At 47.6% G+C, this 18,658-nt stretch overlaps 3 non-coding genes across 3 annotated transcripts; 2 read left to right on the forward strand and 1 right to left on the reverse strand.

The window, feature by feature from the left end:
- Nucleotides 1–7,679: 7,679 nt before the first annotated feature.
- On the reverse strand, nt 7,680–7,752 carry TRNAF-GAA (transfer RNA phenylalanine (anticodon GAA)). Its single transcript has one exon. It is a non-coding gene; the product is annotated as a tRNA-Phe (tRNA).
- A 6,909-nt stretch (nt 7,753–14,661) lies between these two features.
- TRNAF-GAA (transfer RNA phenylalanine (anticodon GAA)) lies at nt 14,662–14,735 on the forward strand. The gene has a single exon. It is a non-coding gene; the product is annotated as a tRNA-Phe (tRNA).
- A 3,428-nt stretch (nt 14,736–18,163) lies between these two features.
- On the forward strand, nt 18,164–18,235 carry TRNAH-GUG (transfer RNA histidin (anticodon GUG)). Its single transcript has one exon. It is a non-coding gene; the product is annotated as a tRNA-His (tRNA).
- The last annotated feature ends 423 nt before the right edge of the window (nt 18,236–18,658 follow it).

Here is an 18,658-nt window from a genome sequence, read left to right on the forward strand (position 1 = left end):
TGAGATTTTTTGAACCAGAAAAACAGATTTTTAAAAGGAAATATTTTTTCCCTTTGGGGCTGCTGGAAAGGAGGTCCCACTGAAAGCAGCGAGTTTTTTCTCTGCTTTGGGGCCAGAGCAGAGACAAAAGGGGATTATCTTTGTGAATTACAGGTTTTCTTTGCCTGGAGGCAGAGTAATTAACTCCTGCATGGAAATTCAGTCTTCACAAACCAGAATTTTTTTTTTCCCACAAAGTAAATGGGGGGGGGCAGTGTTCTACCCATTTCCCTAGAGACAAAAGTGGCAGGGGGTTTTTTTTTAGGATTTTGATTTTTTTTTTACAAAAAGCGCAGGTTTGAAAAGGAATTTCTTTTCCTTTGGGGTCCTGGTAAACAGGTTTCCAAGTAGTTGGAGGTTTTTTCCTTTGATTTGGGGCCAGAGGAGAGACAAAGGGAATTGTCTTTTTCTGTAGGCTGACAATCACTATCAGAGAATAGGTATCCTATTCCAGGACAGCAAAATTTTACAGGCAAGTTCTGTTTCTTTATTTCTAAACCTTGGGTGTAACGTTAGTTAAAAACAGAGAGATTAGGATGACAGAATCCACAACTCAACAAAAGCTGGAATTAGCCAGATTTCAGGCTGAGAAAAAACAAAAGGAACATGAAAGACAGATAGAACTCCTGAGGCTGGAGAAGGAGGTACAGGAGGCTGCCCACAGGAGGGAAATGGAGGCAAGGGCCAAAGAACTGGAGGAGAAGAAAAAAGAGAGGAAGCATGTGGAGGAGATGGAGAAGATAAAGGCTCAGCAGAATACACCAACAAACCCGAGCAATCCTTCTCCAAGTACCACTTCCCATCCCAGAAAGTTCCCCACCTACAAGGCAGGCAATGCCTGGAGGCCTTCTTAGATACGGAGACCTTCTTAGAAAATTTCGAAAGGGCCTGCCTTGGGTACAGCATCTCTACCGACCAATACATGGTAGAGCTGTGGCCGCAGCTCAGTGGACCCTCAGCCGAGGTGGCGGCTGAAATGCCTAAAGAACACATGAACAAGTATGAACTGTTTAAATCCAAGGCGAGAGTCAGAACGGGGATAACACCCGAGCAGTCTCGTCAGAGGTTCAGAGCCCTAAGGTGGAAACCAGAGGTGTCATTTACCCGACATGTCTACCATATTGTGAAACATTGGGGTGCCTGGATATCAGGAGCAAGTGTTGAATCTCCAGTAAATTTGCCCTTCCTAATGCAAATGGAACAATTGTGAGAGGGTGTTCCTGAGGAAATAGAAAGATACATCCTAGATGGGAAGCCCAAAACTGTAATCGAGGCAGCAGAGATTGGAGCCAGATGGGTGGAGGTGGCAGAGAAGAAGAAAACTGGTTGCAGTTGGACCGGAGACCAGAAGGGACAACCCCAGACCACACCCGATTACCGGGAGCCACACAAGGCCCCATCTACCTCCCAAAGAACCCTCCAGACACCTTATCATCCCACCACCCTGTTCTCCAGCAACCCGCCTCGCCCCAGTGACCTGACAGCTGGACGATGTTTTAAATGTAAAGAGCTGGGGCATGTAAAGGGGGAGGTTTAGATTGGATATTAGGAAAAACTTTTTCACTAAGAGGGTGGTGAAACACTGGAATGCGTAACCTCGGGAGGTAGTAGAATCTCCTTCCTTAGAGGTTTTTAAGGTCAGGCTTGACAAAGCCCTGGCTGGGATGATTTAACTGGGAATTGGTCCTGCTTCGAGCAGGGGGTTGGACTAGATGACCTTCTGGGGTCCCTTCCAACCCTGATATTCTATGATTCTATGATTCTAAGGCCAACTGCCCAAGAACCCCAACAGATTACAGTTCATTGCACAAGAATCACACCAGAGATCCGCAGCCCCAGATACCTCCCAGATACCCTTGGAGCGGAGGGAAACTGTGAGTATGAACTGGAAGAAGGTCACCGCATGGAGGGACACCGGAGCACAAGTGTCAACTATCCATGCTTCCTTAATGGACCCCTATTTAATCAATCCAGAGATCCAAGCGACGATTCAACCCTTCAAGTCCAACTCTTTCAATTTCCCTACAGCCAAGTTCCCTGTCCAGTACAAGGACTGGTCAGGAACGTGGACTTTTGCAGTCTATGATCATTATCCCATCCCCATGATGTTGGGGGAAGACTTGGCCAACCATGTGAAGCGGGCCAAGAGGGTGGGAATGGTCAACCGCAGCCAGGCTAAACAAGCCTTAAAAAAGGGAAGAAGGAGGATCCTGGGAACTACAGGCCAGTCAGCCTCACCTCAGTCCCCGGAAAAATCATGGAGCAGGTCCTCAAAGAATCAATCCTGAAGCACTTACATGAGAGGAAAGTGATCAGGAACAGTCAGCATAGATTCACCAAGGGAAGGTCATGCCTGACTAATCTAATCGCCTTCTATGATGAGATTACTGGTTCTGTGGATGAAGGGAAAGCAGCGGATGTATTGTTTCTTGACTTTAGAAAAGCTTTTGACACGGTCTCCCACAGTATTCTTGTCATCAAGTTAAAGAAGTATGGGCTGGATGAATGCACTATAAGGTGGGTAGAAAGTTGGCTAGATTGTCGGGCTCAACAGGTAGTGATCAATGGCTCCATGTCTAGTTGGCAGCCGGTGTCAAGTGGAGTGCCCCAGGGGTCGGCCCTGGGGCCGGTTTTGTTCAATATCTTCATAAATGATCTGGAGGATGGTGTGGATTGCACTCTCAGCAAATTTGCGGATGATACTAAACTAGGAGGAGTGGTAGATACGCTGGAGGGGAGGGATAGGATACAGAAGGACCTAGACAAATTGGAGGATTGGGCCAAAAGAAATCTGATGAGGTTCAATAAGGATAAGTGCAGAGTCCTGCACTTAGGACAGAAGAACCCAATGCACCGCTACAGACTAGGGACCGAATGGCTAGGCAGCAGTTCTGCGGAAAAGGACCTAGGGGTGACAGTGGACGAGAAGCTGGATATGAGTCAACAGTGTGCCCTTGTTGCCAAGAAGGCCAATGGCATTTTGGGATGTATAAGTAGGGACATAGCGACCAGATCGAGGGACACGATCGTCCCCCTCTATTTGGTATTGGTGAGGCCTCATCTGGAGTACTGTGTCCAGTTTTGGGCCCCACTCTACAAGAAGGATGTGGGTAAATTGGAGAGAGTCCAGCGAAGGGCAACAAAAATGATTAGGGGTCTAGAACACATGACTTCTGAGGAGAGGCTGAGGGAACTGGGATTGTTTAGTCTGCAGAAGAGAAGAATGAGGGGGGATTTGATAGCTGCTTTCAATGACCTGAGAGGTGGTTCCAGAGAGGATGGTTCTAGACTATTCTCAGTGGTAGAAGAGGACAGGACAAGGAGTAATGGTCTCAAGTTGCAGTGGGGGAGGTTTAGGTTGGATATTAGGAAAAACTTTTTCACTAGGAGGGTGGTGAAACACTGGAATGGGTTAGCTAGGGAGGAGGTAGAATCTCCTTCCTTAGAAGTTTTTAAGGTCAGGCTTGACAAAGCCCTGGCTGGGATGATTTAATTGGGGATTGGTCCTGCTTTGAGCAGGGAGTTGGACTAGATGACCTCCTGAGGTCCCTCCCAACCCTGAGATTCTATGATTCTATGATTCTATGATAAGCTGTCGTTCCTAGCTCTCTTCCGGAAATTTCTATCAGAACCCGGTCAGAGGTGATGGACCCGGACCCCAGGCCAATGCCTGCAACAGCAGTAGTGGATCCAGTACCAGAGACCCAGACAGAACCAGTGCCAGATCCGGAACCAGAGAACAACCAGTACCAGACCCATTGCCAGCACGGAATCCAGTACTTGCAACCTCAACACCAGAGGCCCCCACTGAACCTGAACCAGCAGCAGACCTACACAAGAGGCTCAGCTTCAACCCCAACATAGTGTCCCAGCGGAGAGCTGTTCACAGTCAATGGAAACAGCCCCATCCCCTACATCGCTTCCAGAGGGACCAAGTATAGGTCCACAATCCGATGAGGAACTGATGCCTCCAGCAACAAGGGAACAGTTCCAGACCGAACAGGAAGCAGATGAAGGCTCCAGAGAGCTTGGACGGTGGCACGGACCAACCACCACCTCTCAGCTCTTCTAATTGATCCAGGTTTCTTGTAGAAAAAGGACTTTATACAAGGAAACTCTTACTGGTGGACACCAGGAAGACTGGCATCCTCAGAGACAGTTGGCAGTTCCAACTAAATACCGGGACAAGCTCTTGAGCTTAGCCCATGCTCACCCTAGTGGCCATGCTGGGGTGAACAGGACCAAAGACCGTTTGGGGGGGTCATTCCACTGGGAGGGAATGGGCAAGGATGTTTCTACCTATGTCCTATATTGTGAAGTATGCCAAAGACTGGGAAAACCCCAAGACCAGGTCAGAGCCCCTCTCCAGCCACTCCCCATCATTGAAGTTCCATCTCAGCGAGTAGCTGTGGATATTCTGGGTCCTTTCTGAAAAAAGACACTCAGAGGAAAGCAGTACATACTGACTTTCTTGGATTTTGCCACCCAATGGCCGGAAGCAGTGGCTCTAAGCAACACCAGGGCTAAAAGTGTGTGCCAGGCACTAGCAGACATTTTTGCAAAGGTAGGTTGGCCCTCCGACATCCTCACAGATGCAGGGACTAATTTCCTGGCAGGAACTATGGAAAACCGTCGGGAAGCTCATGGGGTAAATCACTTAGTTGCCACTCCTTACCACCATCAAACAAATGGCATGGTGGAGAAGTTTAATGGAACTTGGGGGGCCATGATACGTAAATTTGTAAATGAGCACTCCAATGATTGGGACCTAGTGTTGCAGCAGTTGCTCTTTGCCTACAGAGCTGTACCACGTCCCAGTTTAGGGTTTTCCCCATTTGAACTTGTGTATGGCCGTGAGGTTAAGGGGCCATTACAGTTGGTGAAGCAGCAACGGGAGGGATTTACACCTTCTCCAAGAACTAACATTCTAGACTTTCTAACCAACCTACAAAACACCCCCTGAACCTCTCTAGCCCTTGCTAAAGAAAACTTATAGGATGCTCAAAAAGAGCAAAAAGCCTAGTATGATAAACATGCCAGAGAGCGTTCCTTCAAAGTAGGGGACCAGGTCATGGTCTTAAAGTTGCTCCAGGCCAATAAAATGGAAGCATCGTGGGAAGGGCCATTCACGGTCCAGGAGCGCCTAGGAGCCATTAATTATCTGATAGCATTCCCCACTTCCAATCGAAAGCCTAAGGTGTACCATATTAATAGAATCATAGAATATCAGGGTTGGAAGGGACCCCAGAAGGTCATCTAGTCCAACCCCCTGCTCGAAGCAGGACCAATTCCCAGTTAAATCATCCCAGCCAGGGCTTTGTCAAGCCTGACCTTAAAAACCTCTAAGGAAGGAGATTCTACCACCTCCCTAGGTAACACATTCCAGTGTTTCACCACCCTCATAGTGAAAAAGTTTTTCCTAATATCCAATCTAAACCTCCCCCACTGCAACTTGAGACCATTACTCCTCGTTCGGTCATCTGCTACCATTGAGAACAGTCTAGAGCCATCCTCTTTGGAACCCCCTTTCAGGTAGTTGAAAGCACCTATCAAATCCCCCCTCATTCTTCTCTTCTGCAGACTAAACAATCCCAGCTCCCTCAGCCTCTCCTCAGAAGTCATGTGTTCTAGACCCCTAATCATTTTTGTTGCCCTTCGCTGGACTCTCTCCAATTTACCCACATCCTTCTTGTAGTGTGGGGCCCAAAACTGGACACAGTACTCCAGATGAGGCCTCACCAATGTCGAATAGAGGGGAATGATCACATCCCTCGATCTGCTCGCTATGCCCCTACTTATACATCCCAAAATGCCATTGGCCTTCTTGGCAACAAGGGCACACTGCTGACTCATATCCAGCTTCTCATCCACTATCACCCCTAGGTCCTTTTCCGCAGAACTGCTGCCTAGCCATTCGGCCCCTAGTCTGTAGCAGTGCACTGGATTCTTCCGTCCTAAGTGCAGGACCCTGCACTTATCCTTGTTGAACCTCATCAGATTTCTTTTGGCCCAATCCTCCAATTTGTCTAGGTCCTTCTGTATCCTATCCCTCCCCTCCAGCGTATCTACCACTCCTCCCAGTTTAGTATCATCCGCAAATTTTCTGAGAGTGCAATCTACACCATCCTCCAGATCATTTATGAAGATATTGAACAAAACCGGCCCCAGGACCGACCCCTGGGGCACTCCACTTGACACCGGCTGCCAACTAGACATGGAGCCATTGATCACTACCTGTTGAGCCCGACAATCTAGCCAGCTTTCTACCCACCTTATAGTGTGCATTCATCCAGCCCATACTTCCTTAATTTGCTGACAAGAATACTGTGGGAGACCGTGTCAAAAGCTTTGCTAAAGTCAAGAAACAATACATCCACTGCTTTCCCTTCATCCACAGAACCAGTAATCTCATCATAAAAGGCAATTAGATTAGTCAGGCATGACCTTCCCTTGGTGAATCCATGCTGGCTGTTCCTGATCACTTTCCTCTCATGTAAGTGCTTCAGGATTGATTCTTTGAGGACCTGCTCCATGATTTTTCCAGGGACTGAGGTGAGGCTGACTGGCCTGTAGTTTCCAGGATCCTCCTTCTTCCCTTTTTTAAAGATTGGCACTACATTAGCCTTTTTCCAGTCATCCGGGACTTCCCCCGTTCGCCACGAGTTTTCAAAGATAATGGCCAATGGCTCTGCAATCACAGCCGCCAATTCCTTTAGCACGCTTGGATGCAGCGCATCCGGCCCCATGGACTTGTGCACGTCCAGCTTTTCTAAATAGTCCCTAACCACCTCTATCTCCACAGAGGGCTGGCCATCTCTTCCCCATTTTGTGATGCCCAGTGCAGTAGTCTGGGAGCTGACCTTGTTCGTGAAGACAGAGGCAAAAAAAGCATTGAGTACATTAGCTTTTTCCACATCCTCTGTCACTAGGTTGCCTCCCTCAACCAGTTCCTTCCATAGATCTTCCCTTTCACGCCTTAACTGGGGACCATACACACTAATATAGCGGTAACCAGTGCCATGGAGCACAAAGTCACCAGCAATACCCTCCCTGGTCCGAGCTCCTCCACCTTCTGTACTCGCACCGCGAATGTGAAGAACAAGACTCCAAACCCACCATTCTTCCCTGGCCTCGAGGACCAGAAAGATGGGCCCTTCCTCCAATCACCCTCTGCCCATCTGTCTACCCTAAAATCCTTAATGTGCATTTCCTGAATGTCCACCATGTCCAAGTCCAGCTGCTCCAAGACACTGAACATTAAGCGCCTCCTCCTGGGCCCCCAAATCCCTGCCCTGCTCCACCTGGCCACTTTTACAGATGCCCCTTCCCTGATACTGCCCTCGCTCAGCTGTGCAGAGGAGCTTTCATCCCCAATCCCTGCCTGACACTGCCCCGCACCCCTTCTGGCACCATCTCCAAAGGCCGCTCTGCCTCACTCTCTTCCTCCCATATTGGGTCAACCAATAAGTCATGTGGGAAATACAGCTCCCATCCCTCATTGTTAAAGGTCAGGTGGGCCAGATCGAGGCAGAAGCCCACACTATCTTTTCCTGCTGCAGAGCCCAAGATCAGGACTTGCCTTGGATACAGGCACCGCTGCACTTGCAGAAAACCATTGCACAAAGAGGAAAGAAAGGGCCTGCCAAAGCCTGGGATTGACCCAGGGACCTTTAGATCTTCAGTCTAATGCTCGCCCAACTGAGCTACTTCAGCAGCTGTGAAAGAAAGGTCAGGTGAGGCAACAGCCCATGCTCTGTTGTCCTGCTTGGGAGCTTGAGATCAGGGAATTGCTTCAGTTAAAGACATCATGGCACTCCCAGAAAACAAGCCACTGCTGCACAAGGAGGCTGGAAAGGGCCTGCCAAAGCCCAGGATTGAACCAGGGACCTTTAGATCTTCAGTCTTGTCATAAATATAAAGGGAAGGGTAAACATCTTTAAATCCCTCCTGGCTAGAGGAAAAATCCTTTCACCTGTAAAGGGTTAAGAAGCTAGGATAACCTCGCTGGCACCTGACCAAAATGACCAATGAGGAGACAGGATACTTTCAAAGCTGGAGGAGGTTGGGGGAGAAACAAAGGGTTCTCTCTGTCTGTGTCTTTTTTCTTTGCCAGGACCAGAGCAGGAATGCAGGTCAGAACTCCTGTAAAGGGTTAATAAGCAATCTAGTTAGATATGCATTAGATTCTGTTTTGTTTAAATGGCTGATAAAGTAAGTTGTGCTGAATGGAATGTATATTCCTGTTTTTGTGTCTTTTTGTAACTTAAGGTTTTGCCTAGAGGGATTCTCTATGTTTTGAATCTGATTACCCTATAAGGTATTTACCATCCTGATTTTACAGAGGTGATTCTTTTACATCAATTAAAATTCTTCTTTCAAGAACCAGATTGATTTTTCATTGATCTTAAGATCCAAGGGTTTGGGTCTGTGTTCTCCTGTGCAAATTGGTGAGGATTTTTGTCAAACCTTCCCCAGGAAGGGGGGTGCAAGGTTTTGGTGAGGATTTTGGGGGGAAAGACGTTTCCAACGGCTTTTTCCCAATAATAAACCCGGTTAGACGTTTAGTGGTGGCAGCGGAAGTCCAAGGGCAAAAGGCAAAATAGTTTGTACCTTAGGGAAGTTTTAACCTAAGCTGGTAAAAGTAAGCTACAGAGGTTTTCATGCAGATCCCCACATCTGTACCCTAGAGTTCAGAGTGGGGAAGGAACCTTGACATGGTGGCAAAGCGGTGGGATCAACTTGAAATCATTTTGAGATTTTTATGAACCAGAAGCACAGATTTGAAAAGGAAATATTTTTTTTTCCTTTGGGCTGCTGGAAAGCAGGTTAAACTGAAAACAGTTAAAGTTTTTTTCTCTGCTTTGGGGCCATAGCAGAGACAAAAGGGAATTGTCTTTTGTGACCTGGAGTTTTCTCTACCTAAAGGCAGGGTAGTTAACCTCCTGCAGGGAAATTCACAAGTCTTCAAAGTAGTTCTTCACAGACCTGAACTTTTTTTTTTTACCTAAGCGCAACTAGAGGGGTTTTCTGCCTATTTGCCTGGAGACAAAGGTGTTAGGCTTGTTTTTTTCTTAGGATTTCTCTGTAGGCTGACAATCACTATCAGAGAACATAGGTATTTGCACAGCACAGCAAAATTTTATAAGCCAAGTTTTTTGTTTTGTTTTGTTTTGTTTTTAACTTTCAGGTGTAAAGTTAGTTAAAAACAGAGAGGTTAGGATGACAGACTCCATGGTTCAACAAAAGCTGGAATTAGCCAGATTTGAGGCTGAGGGAGAAAAAAAGGAATATGAAAGACGGCTAGAACTCATGGAGATGGATGCACAAGCGGCCAGGGAAAAAGAAAGGGAGGCTGCCCACAGGAGGGAAATGGAGGCAAGGGAAAAAGAAAGGGAGGCTAGGGCCAAAGAACAGGAGGAGAAGGAAAAAGAGAGGAAACATGTGGAGGAGATGGAGAAGGCAAAGGCTCAGCAGAATATACCAACAAACCCTAGCAATCCTTCTCCAGGTACCACTTCCCATCCCAGAAAGTTCCCCACCTACAAGGCAGGCAATGACACAGAGGCCTTCTTAGAAAACTTTGAAAGGGCCTGCCTTGGGTACAGCATCTCTACCGACCAATACATGGTAGAGCTGAGGCCGCACCTCAGTGGACCCTTAGCTGAGGTGGCGGCTGAAATGCCAAGGAACAAATGAACCAGTATGAACTGTTTAAAACCAAGGCGAGAGTCAGAATGGGGATAACACCCGAGCATTCCCGTTGGTGATTCAGAGCCTAAGGTGGAAACCAGACGTGTTATTTACCCAACATGCCTACCACATTGTGAAACACTGGGATGCCTGGATATCAGGAGCAAGTGTTAAATCTCCAGAAGATTTGCCCTTCCTAATGCAAATGGAGCAGTTCTTAAAGGGTGTTCCTAAGGAAATAGAAAGATACATCCTAGATAGAAAACCCAAAACTGTAATCGAGGTGGGGGAGATTGGAGCCAAATGGGTGAAGGTGGCAGAAAAGAAAAAAACTGGTCGCAGTTGGAGCAGATACCAGAAGGGACAACCTCAGACCACCCCCTACTACCAGGGGCCACCCAAGGCCCCACCTGCCCCCCAAGGAACCCTCCAGACACCTTATCGTCCCACCACACCATTCTCCAGCAACCCACCTCGCCTCACTGACCCGACAGCTGGACGATGTTTTAAATGTAACAAGCTGGGGCATGTAAACACCAAAGAACCCCGACAGATTACAGTTCATTGCTCCCAGATCACACCAGAGGTCCTCAGGTCCAGATACAGTTTCCCTCTGTTCCAAGGGTATCTGGGAGGTGAGTGTGGATGGGAAGAAGGTCACCGCATGGAGGGGCAACAGAGCACAAGTGTCAGCTATCCATGCTTCCTTAATGGACCACGATTTAATCAACCCAGAGATCCAAGTGATGATTCAACCCTTCAAGTCAAACTCTTTCAGTTTGCCCACAGCCAAGTTGCCTGTCCAGTACAAAGGCTGGTCAGGAATGTGGACTTTTGCAGCCTATGATGATTATCCCATCCCCATGCTGTTGGGGGAAGACTTGACCAATCATGTGAAGCGGGCCAAGAGTGTGGGAATGGTCACCTGAAACCAGGCTAAACAAACAGTCATGCCTAGCTCTGTTCCGGAAACTTCTATCAGGACCCGGTCAGAGGTGATGGAACCGGACACCAGCCCAATGTCTGCAACAGCAGTAGTAGATCCAGTACCAGAGACCCAGACAGAGCCAGTCCCAAAACCAGAACCAGTGGAACAACCAGCACCAGACCCATTGCCAGCACTGAATCCAGTACTTGCAACCTCAACACCAGAGGGCCCCACCGAACCTGAACAGGAGCAGCCCATAACCCTACACAAGAGGTTCAGCTGGAGCCTGAACCCCAACACAGTGCACCAGCAGAGAGCAGTTCACAGTCAGCAGAAACAGCCCCATCCCCTACATCGCTTCCAGAGGGACCAAGCATAGGTCCACAATCCAATCAGGAACTGATGTCTCCAGCATCAAGGGAACAGTTCCAGACCGAACAGGAAGCAGATGAAAGCCTCCAGAGAGCTTGGACAGTGGCACGGACCAACCCACCGCCTCTCAGCTCTTCTAATTGATCCAGGTTTCTTGTAGAAAGAGAACTTTTATACAAGGAAACTCTTTCTGGTGGACACCAGGAAGACTGGCATCCTCAGAGACAGTTGGTAGTTCCAACTAATTACAGGGTAAAGCTCTTGAGCTGAGCCCATGATCATCCTAGTGGCCATGCTGGGGTGAACAGGACCAAAGACCGTTTGGGGAGGTCATTCCACTGGGAGGGAATGGGCAAGGATGTTTCTACCTCTTTCAGGTCTTGTGAGGTGTGCCAAAGAGTGGGAAAACCCCAAGACCAGGTCAAAGCCCTTCTCCAGCCACTCCCCATCATTGAAGTTCCATTTCAGCGAGTAGCTGTGGATATTCTGGATCCTCTTCTGAAAAAGACACCCAGAGGAAAGCAGCACATACTGACTTTCATGGATTTTGCCACCCGATGGCCGGAAGCAGTAGTTCTAAGCAACACCAGGGCTAAAAGTGTGTGCCAGGCACTAGCAGACATTTTTGCCAGGGTAGGTTGGCCCTCCGACATCCTCACAGATGCAGGGACTAATTTCCTGGTGGGAACTATGGAAAACCTTTGGGAAGCTCATGGGGTAAATCACTTGGTTGCCACTCCTTACCACCATCAAACAAATGGCATGGTGGAGAAGTTTAATGGAACTTTGGGGGCCATGATATGTAAATTTGTAACTGAGCATTCCAGTGATTGGGACCTCGTGTTGCAGCAGTTCCTCTTTGCCTACAGAGCTGTACCACAACCCAGTTTAGGGTTTTCACCATTTAAACTTGTATATGGTCGCAAGGTTAAGGGGCAGTTACAGTTGGTAAAGCAGCAATGGGAGGGGTTTACACCTTCTCCAGAAACTAACATTCTGGACTTTTTAAGCAACCTACGAAACACCCTCTGAACTTCTTTAGCCCTTGGTAAAGAAAACCTAAACAATGTTCAAAAAAAGCAAAAAGCCTGGCATGATTAAAGTGCCAAAGAGCGTTCCTTCAAAGTAGGGTGCAAGGTCATGGTCTTAAAGGCACTCCAGGCTCAAAAAATGAAAGCGTCATGGGAAGGGCCATTCACTGTCCAGGAGTGCCTGGAAGCTGTTAACTATCTCATAGCATTCCCCATCTCCAACCAAAAGCCTAATGTGTACCAGATTAATTCTCTAAAGCCCTTGTGTTAGATTATGATTTCTTTAAATGGCTGAGAAAATAGCTGTGCTAAATAGAATGAATATTCCTGTCAGTGTGTCTTTTTTGTAACTTAAGGTTTTGCCTAAAGGGATTCTCTATGTTTTGAATCCAATTACCCTGTAAGGTATTTACCATCCTGATTTTACAGAGGTGATTCCTTTACTTCTATTAAAAGTCTTCTTGTAAGGAAACTGAATGCTTTTTCATTGTTCTAAGATCCAAGGGGTTGGGTCTATGGTCACCTATGCAAATTGGTGAGGATTTTTACCAAACCTTCCCCAGGAAGTGGGGTGCAAGGGTTGGGAGGATTCTGGGGGGAAAGATGTGTCCAAACTACATTTTCTCAGGAACCCAGATAAAGTTTGGTGGTGGCAGTAGAAGTCCACGGGCAAAGGGTAAAATAGTTTGTACCTTGGGGAAATTTTAACCTAAGCTGGTAAAAGTAAGCTTAAGAGGTTTTCATGCAGGTCTCCAAATCTGTACCCTAGATTTCAGAGTGGGGAAGGAACCCTGACAGCCCTATTATTCCAAAAAATTAAAGGTTTGTCAGTTTACAGCCCAGGGAGGAGAGGACACTGAGTGGCCTGAAGGTGTCTACTACAAAGCAAAAAGTGCTGGTAGCATGGAAAAGGTGAATCTCTCCCTGACCCTTGGGCGTACGCAGCGACAGCAGATCCAGGAGCTGTGCACTAGCTACGGGTCAATGTTGTCAGCCACCCCAGGACTGACTGAACAGGCATACCACTCCATTGACACAGGTAATGCTCGCCCAATTAAAGTCCAACCTTACCAGGTGTCTCTTCAAGCTAAAACTGCTATAGAATGGAAAATCCTGGATATGCTACAGATGGGTGTAATCTGCCCCTCCCGCAGTGCCTGGGCATCTCCAGTGGTTGTAGTTCCAAAACCAGATGAAAAAATACATTTTTGCTTGGACTACAGTAAGCTAAATGATGTAACTCACCCAGACAATTATCCAATGCCATGCACAGATGAACTATTGGAGAAACTGGGACGGGCCCAGTTCATCTCTACTGTGGACTTAACCAAGGGGTACTGGCAGGTACCGCTAGATGAATCCACCAAGGAAAGGTCAGCCTTCATCACCAATGTAGGGCTGTATGAAATTAATGTACTCCCTTTCGAGCTGCGGAATGCACCCTCCACCTTCCAAAGACTTGTAGATGGTCTCCTAGCGGGATAAGGAGAATATGCAGTTGCCTACCTTGACAATGTAGCCATATTTTCGGATTCATGGGCAGAACACCTGGAACATCTACAAAAAGTCCTTGAGTGCATAAGGGAGGCAGGACTAACTGTTAAGGCTAAGAAGTGTCAAATAGGCCTAAACAGAGTGAATTACCTTGGACACCAGGTGGGTCAAGGAACTATCAACCCCCTACAGGCCAAAGTGGATGCTATCCAAAAGTGGCCTGTCCCAAAGTTTAAAAAAAACAGGTCCAATCCTTCTTAGACTTGGCCGGTTATTACAGACGATTTGTACCGAAATACAGCCAAATTGCCGCCCCACTGACAGACCTAACCAAAAAGAAACAGCCATATGCCGTTCAGTGGACCGAAGAGTGTCAGAAGGCCTTTAACCACCTTAAAGCGACACTCATGTCTGACCCTGTGCTAAGGGCCCAGACTTTGACAAACCATTCCTAGTAACCACAGATGCATCCGAGCGTGGTGTGGGAGCAGTTTTAATGCAGAAAGGACCTGATCAAGAATTCCACCCTGTAGTGTTTCTCAGCAAGAAGCTGTCTGGGAGGGAAAGCAACTGGTCAGTCAGGGAAAAAGAATGTTACGCCTTTGTCTACGCTGTGGAAAAGCTACTCCCATATGTTTGGGGACAGCATTTCTACCTGCAAACTGACCATGCTGCATTACAGTGGCTTCATAATGCCACAGGAAATAACAAAAAACTTATTTGGTGGAGTTAGGTCTCCAAGATTTTGATTTCGACATCCAACACATCTCAGGAACTTCTAATGAAGTGGCTGATGCACTCTCCCATGAAAGCTTCCCTGAATCAACTGGTTAAAATCATCCTTGAAATGTGAAAAATATTGTTAGGGGTGCATGTGTCTCATTAACTCTGTTTTCTCCTAAAGCTCCAGGAAGAAATCGCAGCCAGCGTTTCACCCTATCTGTGATTTGGGGGGCACGTCATAGGAGGAAGTAAGTCAATCTGAGCAAGGCAGGCCAAAGCGAGTCTTGCCTTCATGAGCCGCTCACAATGATGTCCTTTTTGTGTGCCACAGAGGACAAAGACATTCTGGACAGACATGCAGGAGCCCAAAAGGGCCATGCAGCTGCTGAAGTAGTTCAGTTGGGAGAGCATTAGACTGAAACTCTTAAAGGTCCCTGGTTCGACCCTGGGCTTTGGCAGGACCTTTCCTCTCTTCATGCAGCGGTGGTCTGTCCTCTAGCAGTGCCGACACCCAATGCAAGCCCCTAATCTCGTGTTCTGCAGCAGGAAAAGATAGGGTGGGCTTCTACCCCCTAGCTGGCCCTCCTGACCTTTAACAATGAGAGATGGGAACTGTCCTTCCCATGCAACTTATTGGTCGACCCAGTGTGGGAGGAAGAGAGTGAGGCAGGGTGGCCCTCGGGAATGGTGCCAGAGGGGGTGCTGGACAGGAATTGGGGACAAAAGCTCCTCTGTGCAGCTGAGTGAGGGCAGTACTGGGGAAGGGGTATCTGTAAAAGTGGCCAGGTGGAGTGGGGCAGGGATTTGGGGGCCCAGGAGGAGGCATTTGATATTCAGTGCTTTGGAGCAGCTGGACTTGGACATGCTTGGCATTCAGGAAATACACATTAATGACTTTAGGGTAGCTTGATGGGCAAAGGGTGTTTGGAGGAAGGGTCTGTCTTTCTGGTCCTCTGGGCCAGGGAAGAATGATGGGGCTGGAGTCTTGTTCTTCACATTTGGGGTGCAAGTACAGAAGGTGGTAGAGCTCTGACCAGGGAGGGTATTACTGGTGGACTTTGTGCTCCATGGCACTGGTTATCATATTAGTATGTATGGTCCTCAGTTAAGGTGTGAAAGGAAAGATCAATGGAAGGAACTGGTTCCCTTCCTCTGGACCTCATGGTGTTTGGTTTTGGGGGGGGGATTTTAATTGTGTCAGCCAGCCTGAGGACCACTGGTCCTGTTTTCCTGACCATCAGAGGAAACTCTTCTATGATGAGCACTACCTGGTACAGCTCTGTAGCGAGGTTGGCTTAGACGATGTGTTTCTTTATAGTGGAATCAGTGAGGGTGGGCTGTAGCCTCCTATTCCTCTGATCCGAGCTCACACCAGCTGCAGATGGGGTACACCTTTCTGCAGGGACAGGCCAGGAGTCGCAATGACTGGATTTACATGAAAGAGAGCATGTCGACAGCCCAGTGCAGGGTAGTGCCAATGGACTGTTCAGATCATGCAGTTCTCACGATGTGCCTCAGTGTGGGCAATTCCCTGACTCATGGCAGAGGATATTGGAAGCTGAACATCCAGAGCTGGCAAGATAAAGGGGGCGGGGGCGGCGAGGCCTGGTGGTGTTGGCAGAACGGGAAAGCATCAGAGGGTTCTATGGCAACCATAGAAAGGGAAAAAAAGTGATCCAAGTAATTATAGGCCTGTTAGTTTGACATCTGTAGTATGCAAGGTCTTGGAAAAAATTTTGAAGGAGAAGGTAGTTAAGGACATTGAAGTCAATGGTAAATGGGACAAAATACAACATGGTTTTACAAAAGGTAGATCGTGCCAAACCAACCTGATCTCCTTCTTTGAGAAAGTAACAGATTTTTTAGATAAAGGAAACGCAGTGGATCTAATTTACTTAGATTTTAGTAAGGCGTTTGATACGGTGCCACATGGGGAATTATTAGTTAAATTGGATAAGATGGGCATCAATAGGAATATTGAAAGGTGGATAGGGAATTGGTTAAAGGGGAGACTACAACGGGTCCTACTGAAAGGTGAACTGTCAAGTTGGAGGGAGGTTACCAGTGGAGTTCCTCAGGGATCGGTTTTGGGACCAATCTTATTTAATCTTTTTATTACTGACCTGGGCACAAAAAGTGGGAGTGTGCTAATAAAGTTTGCAGATGATACAAAGCTGGGAGGTATTGCTAATTTAGAGAAGGACAGGGATACCCTACAGGAGGATCTGGATGACCTTGTAAACTGGAGTAATAGGAATAGGATGAAATTTAATAGTGAGAAGTGTAAGGTCATGCATTTAGGGATTAATAACAAGAATTTTAGTTATAAGCTAGGGACGCATCAACTAGAAGTAACGGAGGAGGAAAAGGACCTTGGAGTATTGGTTGATCATAGGATGACTATGAGCTGCCAATGTGATATGGCTGTGAAAAAAGCTAATGTCGTCTTGGGATGCATCAGGAGAGGTATTTCCAGTAGGGATAAGGAGGTTTTAGTACCGTTATATAAGGCACTGGTGAGACCTCACCTGGAGTACTGTGTGCAGTTCTGGTCTCCCATGTTTAAGAAGGATGAATTCAAACTGGAACAGGTACAGAGAAGGGCTACTAGGATGATCCGAGGAATGGAAAACTTGTCTTATGAAAGGAGACTCAGGGAGCTTGGCTTGTTTAGCCTAACTAAAAGAAGGCTGAGGGGAGATATGATTGCTCTCTATAAATATATCAGAGGGATAAATACCAGAGAGGGAGAGGAATTATTTAAACTCAGTACCAATGTGGACACAAGAACAAATGGATATAAACTGGCCACTAGGAAATTTAGATTAGAAATTAGACGAAGGTTTCTAACCATCAGAGGAGTGAAGTTTTGGAATAGCCTTCCGAGGGAAGTAGTGGGGGCAAAAGATCTATCTTGCTTTAAGATTAAACTCGATAAGTTTATGGAGGAGATGGTATGATGGGATAACATGGTTTTGGTAATTAAATATTCATGGTAAATAGGCCCAATGGCCTGTGATGGGTTTTAGATGGGGTAAGATCCAAGTTACCTGGGAAAGAATTTTCTGTAGTATCTGGCTGATGAATCTTGCCCATATGCTCAGGGTTTAGCTGATCGCCATATTTGGGGTCGGGAAGGAATTTTCCTCCAGGGCAGATTGGAAGAGGCCCTGGAGGTTTTTCGCCTTCCTCTGTAGCATGGGGCACGGGTCACTTGCTGGAGGATTCTCTGCTCCTTGAGGTCTTTAAACTACAATTTGAGGACTTCAATAGCACAGATATAGGTGTGAGGTTTTTTTTTTTTTTTTGTAGGAGTGGTGGGTGAAATTCTGTGGCCTGCGTTGTGCAGGAGGTCAGACTAGATGATCATAATGGTCCCTTCTGACCTAAATATCTATGAATCTATGAATCTAAACCAGGGGGATTAGTGGGAGTCGGTGCGGGAGGAGCTGGTGGCTTTGTTCCAGCAGCCAGGCAAACACCACCGTGTTAAAGAAACCAACGGTGCCAAGTTCTGCAGCATCATCTGTGGGATTTCTACAAGAGCATCCAGGCAGGGGAGCCAGTCAGCATGTGACTGTACGACCGGATCAAGCGACAGCTGGCCAAGTTCCAGGACATGCGGCTGCAGCTGGCCGATATGAGTGGGACCACTGAGGGAAGGGAGGGGAGGCCTCCCCTGGCATTTTTGCAGCCTGCAGGGAACAGATACAAAGCAGGGGGATGCAGGGACTCAGGGCAGGACCTGCGGATCCAGTAGAGTAGGACCATGGTCAATGGAGGAGAGAGAATCCTGCAAGAGGAAGCAGCTGAAGGGAAGCAATAAGTGCAGAGTGCAAGCCAGCCAGCTGGGAGTCACAGGAGACCGGAAAAAGAAACAGCAGAAGGTCCCATGGTGTAATGGTCAGCATTCAGGACAGTGAATCCTGCGATCTGAGTTCAAATCTCAGTGGGACCTCCTGGGGCTATGTTGGTTTGCTGCAAAGCCTTGGAGCTCAGTGTGCTTTGTTTCCGTGTCTCTGGGTGAACCAGAGTGACACTCCTCCCCTTGTGCTGGGTGACTGACATCCACTGGAGATAGGTCTTTGGTCCGGCTGGTTTGACAGAATGGCCGCTATAGGTTGGGGCCCTAGAACTTCACAGTCTGGCTAGAGATTCCTGCTGATTGACCTGATGGTTGTGTGTGTTGCTGCTTCACCTGATGTCCACAAGTTTGAACCTTGTACCTGCAGTTGCCACCCTCTTCCTGTTGCCCACATGGCATTTAAAGGAAGGAGTGTCAGGGCCAGGCCTGATAGGCAGGAGGGAGGAAGAGACCCAGGCTGGAGCCCAGCACACCTCTCCTCCTCTGGGCACCGAGAGCAGAGGCAGCTGGTGCTGA

The sequence above is a fragment of the Eretmochelys imbricata genome, chromosome 22 (genome assembly GCF_965152235.1).
Source record: "Eretmochelys imbricata isolate rEreImb1 chromosome 22, rEreImb1.hap1, whole genome shotgun sequence".
NCBI classification, from domain to species: Eukaryota; Metazoa; Chordata; order Testudines; family Cheloniidae; genus Eretmochelys; species Eretmochelys imbricata.